Source organism: Nannospalax galili, unplaced genomic scaffold, assembly GCF_000622305.1.
Source record: "Nannospalax galili isolate Female #2095 unplaced genomic scaffold, S.galili_v1.0 scaffold238, whole genome shotgun sequence".
NCBI classification, from domain to species: Eukaryota; Metazoa; Chordata; class Mammalia; order Rodentia; family Spalacidae; genus Nannospalax; species Nannospalax galili.
Genome location: NW_008341888.1, coordinates 1,508,918 through 1,516,854, shown reverse-complemented (window position 1 = coordinate 1,516,854; position 7,937 = coordinate 1,508,918). Strand labels below are relative to the sequence as shown.

The window sequence follows — 7,937 nt, the reverse complement described above, 5'->3', positions numbered from 1 at the left end:
CCCTCTCAATGGGAATAAATCCATTGGTGACACTGTAAACACAGCCCAATACACGTGCTGGAGAGGTCATAGATCTTAGAGAAAACCCAAGGCTCTCATATCCCTAGACAAATGTAATTTCTTACTATGTGCAAAATATGGATCCTTAAATTTACAGACAAATATCCCAGTCACCACCCATCAAAGTAGCTTCTTTTTCCACAGACAGATTATTACAGAGTTACACCACTGGTCACACACAGAGATTCTCTGTGAATATTCAAAGCCTAAGTGGCACATATAAGATGCAGCTTATATACCCAAGACTGCTGGAACATGGAACAAGGGATGAAGAGAACACTTGTGATTTTTTAAAAGTCAATAACAGTCTTTCTGCTCCCTCTTCTGCAGAGGTCCCTGAGCTGTGAGTAGGTGAGGTTTAATATAGCAGTCCTATCCAGAGACACACACTCTGCAGTCTCTTGTTCTCTAAAACTTGGCCAGTGGTGGCCTTCTGTGTGCATCACACTCTGTTGTTTAAGGAAGCTTCACTGGTGAGAGCTGAGGGATGCACTAGAACTTGTGACAATGATAGCGTTGAGCACAAGACCCTTGCCAACTCAATCAGATAAGGGCCCAGAGTGGAGCGCAGGAAATGGGCCTTGGGAGGCCCTAGCCTGAGAACTATTGGAAACTGATTACTACTTGGTGAGAGAGAGTAGACTTTACTTATGAAATCTCTAGATAGGCTGACTAGACTCCAGTGGATGAATTTACACTAAGGGACATCTGAGAAATGCTTGACTGAATGTGACTTAACATTTATGGCTGAATGCATGAAGTCCACTGGCAGGGGTGTGTGTATTTGGAGGGGGGCATGAATGTGGGAAGTGGGGGGGGGCTCTAAACTTAAGAACTATTTTATGAAATGTACAAAAACTCAAAAAATTTTAAAGAAAATTAATGACTTCTGTTAGGACATTTATTAATGATGTTTGGAGAAATCTAAAAAAAGTTACAATGGGGCTGGAGAGATGGCTCAGCAGTTTAGAATACTGGCTGTTCTTGCAAAAGACCTAGGTTTGAATCCCAGCACCTACATGGCAGCTAACAACTGTCCGTAACTCCAGTTCTAGGGGATCCAACAGCCTCTTCTGTCCTCTGCAGGCATTGCATGACATGGGTGCACTTACCTACATGCAGGCAATACATGCATACACATAAAATAAAAATAATAAATAAAAATTTAAAAAAGTTACAATGAAGAATTTTTGTTTATGACTAAATCCATTATAAATAAAAGTTAATTTTTCCTTTTCCTTTTTTTCCTTTCTTTCCCTTCTTTCCCTTCTCCTCCCTTCCCCTCCCTTCCCCTCCCTCCCTTACCCCCTTCCTTCCTTTTCTTTTGGCAGGCTGGCCCCAAACTCCCTATGTAGTCAAGGATGACCTTGAACTTCAGTCCTCATGCTGGAATTAAAAGCATACTCCACCATACCCAATTGGTTAATGCAGTGCTAATAATCAAACCTAGGGCTTCATGAATGCTCTACGAACTGAGCCACATCCCTACCCCACAAAATCTAACCTTAAAATTTATGCAATTTTAGGTCTGGAGAGATGGCTCAGCAGTTAAGAGCAGTGGCTGCTCTTGCAGAGGACCTGTGTTTGATCCCTAGCACCCACATGGCAGCTAACAACCATTCATAACTTCAGTTCCAGGACATCAGACACCCTTTTCTGACCTATGTGGGAATGCACGACATGGGTGCACTTACACACATGCAGGCAATACATTCATACATGTAAAATAAAAATATTAAATAAAAAAATTGCACAATTTCCCGGGCTAAGGAGATGGCTCAGCTGGTGAAGTGCTTGCTGTGCACATGAAAGCCAGGCAGTGCATCGTTGTAACCCCAGTATTATGGGTCAGAAATAGGCATATCCCTGGAGCTCATTTGCCACACAGTCTGCCTAGCTAAATGGTTGATCTCCAGGTCCAGTGAGAGACCCTGTCTCAAAAAATCAGATGCAGAGAAATTGAGGAAGATATCTGACATTGACCTCTGGCCTCCAATCATCTGTGTTCATATGTAATACACCCAGATGAAACGTACATACATATCTCCCTCACATACACCCCTAGAAAAAGTGTAGTCATGCTAAGAACAGAAAAGAAAATGCAAAGGTCCTCCCAGGTTTATGATATACCAAAGAGATGAAAAACAAAATTGATTTTATTCTGTAGGTCTATATAAATAATAAAATTCTTCCCCTTTTTCCTGTATGTGAGCTTGATGTTTCTTACACAAGAACTGGGCGTGGTAGAGGCAGATCTCTGAGTTCGAGGCCAGCTGGGGCAACAGGGAGACCCTGTCTCAAAAAGACCAAAAACAAAAGAAAAATTTGCTTACACAAGTAGTAAAATGTTCATTTTCTTCACTTCTGTGGAATTAACTAATTAGAAAAAGACTGAAAAGAGTTGTTTCCTTTTTATCTAAATTCCAAGTTTTATGCCTTTTTTCTATCTTTATTAATTTCCTGACCATAGTTAACCTAAGCAATGAAGTCTTTTTGATAAAGTAAGCCCACCAGGGTCCAGATGTCTTCAGGACTCTGCAAGGATATACGCCCCCATGTGGCTTTTGCTTTTTTTATTTTTTTCTTCTTTGCCTTTTTTGAGACAGGGTCTCCCTGTAGTTCCAGCTGGCCTGGAACTCCCTATGTAGACCACGCTGGCCTTGAACTCTCAGAGATCAGCCTGCCTCTGCCTCCCAGAATGCTGGGATCAAAGGCGTGCGACACCATGCCTGGCTGGCTTTTGCTTTTCAGTCTCTGCTTTGACTCCCAATGGTGATTTCTTCTTTCAGCCTCTCCCTTAGCTTTCACAAACTGGTGGCAGGTTATTGCTGGAAATTTTCATATTGAGTTCTCAGGTAGCTAGCTGGTTGCTGGGTTCAACTTTTTCAACATCCACTCCTGGTCCCCTTTTTTGGGGGGGGGATGTTCTTGAGATAAGGTCTCCCTGTAGCCCCAGCTGGCCTGGAACTCACTATGTGGACTAGGCTGGCCTTGATCTCACATGAATTGAAGGTATGAGCCACCACACCCAGCCCCTATCTTCTTTTTAAGGCCTGACTTGTCAGTGATTTCTGGTTTAACAGGGGTTCAGATCTATCATCACCTCCAACATTCTGAGTAAGCTCTTTCCACTGGGTTTCACATGAGGACTGTTCATGATTAGATTGTTTTTGATGCAATTTATCTTTTCTTGACTGGTTTCTTTTGTTCCTTCTGACTCTTGATGTTCAGATTTTCTGTTCAGAATGTTTTTTTTTTATGTTTTGTTTTCTTTTGTTTTGTCTTTGAGACAGGGTCTCCCTGTAGCCCCAGCTGGCCTGGAACTCACTATGTAGACCAGGCTTGCCTTGAACTCACAGAGATCTGCCTGCATCTGCCTCCCAAGTGCTTAGATTAAAGGGGTGTGCCAGCACGCCCATCTCAAAGAACCTTTTTTTTTTTGGTCTTTTTGAGACAGGGTCTCCCTGTAGCCCCAGCTGTCCTGGAACTCACTATGTAGACCAGGCTTGCCTTGAACTCACAGAGATCTGCCTGCTTCTGCCTCCGGAGTGCTGGGATTAAAGGTGTGCGCCATCACGCCCGGTGTCTCAAAGAACCTTTTAAACACATTTTTGTGTCTAGTAGAACAATTAGCCTCATTATCCTTATAGCAGTGTTTTTATAAAATTGACATACTTGAAAGATATAGTCACAGTTGTCATTTCCAGCCTTAGCAAACTTTATCATATTTTTGTTTCTTTTGAGATAGGGTCTTAGTATGTAGCCTTGGATGGTCTAGAAGTCTATGTAGACCAGGTTGATCTCAAAAGTCACAGAGGTCTGCTTACTTCTGCCTCCAAGTTCTGGGATTAAAGGCATGTGCCACTATGCCTAGTTCTGTTTATCATGTTTTTTTTTTTTAAGTTTAAGAGAAATTTTATTGATTCAAGAATTGCATACAGTGAATTTTAATTTTATTCAGAGGTCCTCCCCCATCTCCACTCTCACCCTACCACCCCCAACCCCTCACCCCCAACTTCATGTCTTCTATTAGCAACTGAAATACCCCATCCATCTTAAATAACACCTTTGAGCTGGGTGCCAGAGAAATCATATTTCATTAGGATGTCAGTGATCTGTAATTCTTACACAGAGGTGTGCTGAAGTAAGGGCCCACTCCCTTCCCTTTGTATAAGGTTTTGGGTCAGAATACACTCAGGTTTCTTGGAATGGGATTTCTACACTTAATTTCTGTTTCTCTAACATAATGATTAGGAATGTCATGTAGGGATTTCTCTTTTTCTCAGTGGTCAGAAACGCTTGGTCTTCCTCATCAAAGTTGGTTGTTCACAGCCCTTGCATGCAGGCTACACTTTGGCTGTTTCCAGGCCTCATTCAGTACAATAACTGCACTCTAGACCAAGTCCTTCTCTAGCAGGCTGATTCCTCACAGGGTTTTACTGTGGGTAAAAAAGTAGCTAGTTCCTCACAGGTCTCCAGTCCAAGATTCATGTCTTTTCATGTCTTTGTCTGCCAGTTGAATGAACACACACGTGATGCACTGTCATGTTCTTTTATACTTTTACTTTTTCCCAACCAACTAACAAATATGAACCAAGTATTGTTTTTCAAGTATATATAGTTATGTAGTTCACAGGCCTGCAATCCAAGATTCTCTGGGTGGTAGTTGGGAAGTTTTACAGCTTCACAGACAATTTTACACCAGTGTCCTCTAGTTTATTTTCTGAAGTCTGTAGACTTCTCAGATTCCTAATGCTGTTGAGGACTGCAGCAAGATCTTGACAGCCACTGGGTGATGATGATGGTTCACCGACCGTGGGTGCCACCAGTACTCATGGACAGCCATGCTGGTGAAACTGTGCCCTGCCAGTATGCGCTGTTGCGTGGGCTGCCAGGCCGGTCTGGTTTTACTGGTGTGTGGGTGGCCAGGCTGGCCCCAACCTTGCTGGTGTGTTTGGGTGTCCCAGGCCAGCATGGCACTGCCATCTTGGCTTCCCAGTTATTTTCCCTCTTACTGGCCAAGTCCTGAGTTCATAATTTAGAGATCAATATAGAAGCACCTATGGTCAGGTAAATATCTTGTGTGGTAAGGTTCCTCACATGGTCCATCGCATGCATTCAGTCTTTTGGGAGTCAGCTTGACTGCCCCAAGGCCAGTTGCCCAGGGAATGCCTCATTCCTACATCATCTTTTCTCTCACCAACTTTGAGCTGTCTTGTCATATTCCTTCTTGTATGAATCAAAGCTCATACTGATCAATGAGTTCTGGGTTGCAAAGAGAGTGTATTTTTGCACCTGTCTTTCATGTCTTTGTCCACCAGTTGAATAAACACGCACATATAGAGCACTGTCCTGTTTCTTTTTTATACTTCTTTCCAGCCAACAAATACGAACCAAGCGTTTTCCCTGTTCATATGGTTAAATATTGAAAGCGTTTTTCATTTTCATAGCTATTTTTATTTTTGCATGAGTGGTTTGTGGTACTACCTTGTCTTAAAACTAAGTTTTTTTTATTGCCAAGTAATATTTTATTGTATGGATATAGTGCATTTAACTCCCTAGTCATCAGCAAATGCTTTGTTATTCTTTTGTGCCATTGTGAATAGTGCTGCAATGAACATTCAAGAGTTTTTTTTTTTCCTTAGTAAAAGCAGATATTTTATTTTATTATTTTATTTCATTTTTTGGTCTTTTTGAGGCAGGGTCTCCCTATAGCCCCAGCTGTCCTGGAACTCACTATGTAGACCAGGCTAGCCTTGAACTCACAGAGATCTGCCTGCCTCTGCCTCCCGAGTGCTGGGATTAAAGGCATGTGCCACCACGCCTGGCATTAAAAGCAGATATTTTCACATATATTATGGAACAAGCTCTACACTGAATTATTTACATGTATTAATTCATTATATAATCACTCTGAAAGATAATAACAAGCTAGATCTAGGACTCATAGTCTTATCTACAATTTTGTAAAGATTCTGTTGGAAAAGAGAAGTTGATCTATTGGTTCGTATATCTTGAGAATACTTATTTTCTGATAAGATCATCTTTCTTTTTTTCATGTACTCTTTCTTCTATTTTATTTTTTCTGGGGCTTTTGGCTACTCTAACATTCCCCCCTGTGAAGAGGTAACCATAAAATCTTTTAAGGATTAGATAAAAGACCCCAAATACTTTTGACATTTTTGGCCTTTGGAACAGAGTATGTTGCTAAGAGGCCCGAGGACATTTTGATTTTAGCCAAGAAACTGGCTACTTTTCTTTGGGGTCTTTTTTACCTAACTGCCTAGCCAATTCCTACCTCCTATTCTTATCACACCATCCCCTGAAGAGGTTACCCAACTTGCAGATAGGGAATCTGGACACAGACTGTTCTGGCTTCTTCCATGCTGAACAAGGACGCAGGGTGAGGCAATTGGAGTACCCCTTCGGTGGGTCTATCTAAAAGACTCCCAAATTGCATAACTCTTATCTGTAGGGGGAAAAGAAAATCCTTGACTGGTGAGTAGGAGATGTGAAGGAGAAGTAAAGGCAAGAGTAATTAGCATGTCCTAGTTTGTTTCTCCATTTCTCTGACAAAACACTCTGGCCAATACCAACTTGGAGAGGAAAGGGTTTATTTAGCTTACATATTCCAGGTCACAGTTCATCAGGGAGCCCAAGGTAGGAACTCAGGGCAGGAACCGGTAGGCAGGAGCTAGATCACAGGCCATGGAGGAATGCTGCTTACTGGCTTGCTCCCGGGCCCCTGCTCAGCCTGCTGTCTTATGCAACACAGACCCACCTGCCTGGGCATGGCACCACTCACCGTGGGCCGGGCTGTCCCACATCACTCATCAAGAAGATGCCCCACAGATAGGGCCACAGGCCAGTCCAATAGAGGCAATTCCCCAATTGAGGCTCCCTCAACCCAGGTGTGTCAAGTTGGCACTAAAGCTATCCAGCACATAGCATTACAAGTTCTAGACAGGAAACTAGAAAGAAATCAGAATAGGGCAATTTTTAAATGTTCATATTAGAGTCCATTGGAATTTCTTGACAGGGGCTTCCAAAAGTATCCTGCTATTGGGTTCCTCCTCATTTTTCTTTTGTCTGCCAAGGCTAGAGTGATGGATTCAGGATTTGCTTTCAGGTATTTAGATAGCTGTTGGAGTGGTTAGAATCAGTGTCAGTTCCCTCTCAAAGGCTTCTAGATAGGGGGAGAAAACAAATTTATCCAATATTTTAGAACAATAGCAGGTTGTCTCCATTAGCTACAGGTGGGTACTACAGTATTGCAGACCAAGATTTGAAGTCTTAATCTGAGTAGCACTTTCTGATTAGGAACAAGATCAACAATGAGAAATAATTGTCTGTACAGCAGTCGCTTCTGCATGAAATAACTACCATCATCACGACTTTAGCTGTGCCTGATCACTAAACATCGTCACAATTGGGCTTGTTGACGGTTGTGCTCATTCATTAAGCATTATACAGCCACTTTTCCCTGGCAACTGAATGTAATTTGACCCTAATCACACACGGCCTTTCGGATTTGGGGAAGGCTAAAGTATATAATCTGGGGAAGGCTAGGAAGAGAAGGCATGACCCATACTGAGTAAAGGCTTTCCAGTGTCCATACCCTCAGGTCATACATACACCTCAGCAAACCCTCAGTTATCTTCGTAAGTAAACTCAGTAAATTCATTGGTCCCCCAGTAAAACTTTAATCGTACATTGGCTTGACACTAGAACCTTAAAAGGGAAAAAGGATTGTTTAGCATCCCCAGGAAAAGAAGTTTCACAAGCAATGGAAATTTTGTTTGTTAATGCTACTATGTCTCATAATTATTAAAAAAAGAAGAAGAAAAGAAGAATGTAAAAGATGTTAAAAGGATTGG

The 7,937-nt window shown here is 42.1% G+C and overlaps 1 protein-coding gene, 1 non-coding gene and 1 pseudogene across 2 annotated transcripts in view; 1 reads left to right on the top strand and 2 right to left on the bottom strand.

Moving 5' to 3' along the window:
• Positions 1 to 6,887, bottom strand: part of LOC103737852 — a 14,295-nt pseudogene extending 7,408 nt beyond the window's left edge.
• The window catches only part of Atp7a (ATPase copper transporting alpha), a 153,652-nt gene that overhangs the window by 50,641 nt on the left and 95,074 nt on the right, over positions 1 to 7,937 (top strand). The gene's annotated exons all lie outside the window — the stretch shown is intronic.
• On the bottom strand, positions 5,280 to 5,407 carry LOC115071166. Its single transcript, XR_003850275.1, has one exon. It is a non-coding gene; the product is annotated as a small nucleolar RNA SNORA40 (small nucleolar RNA).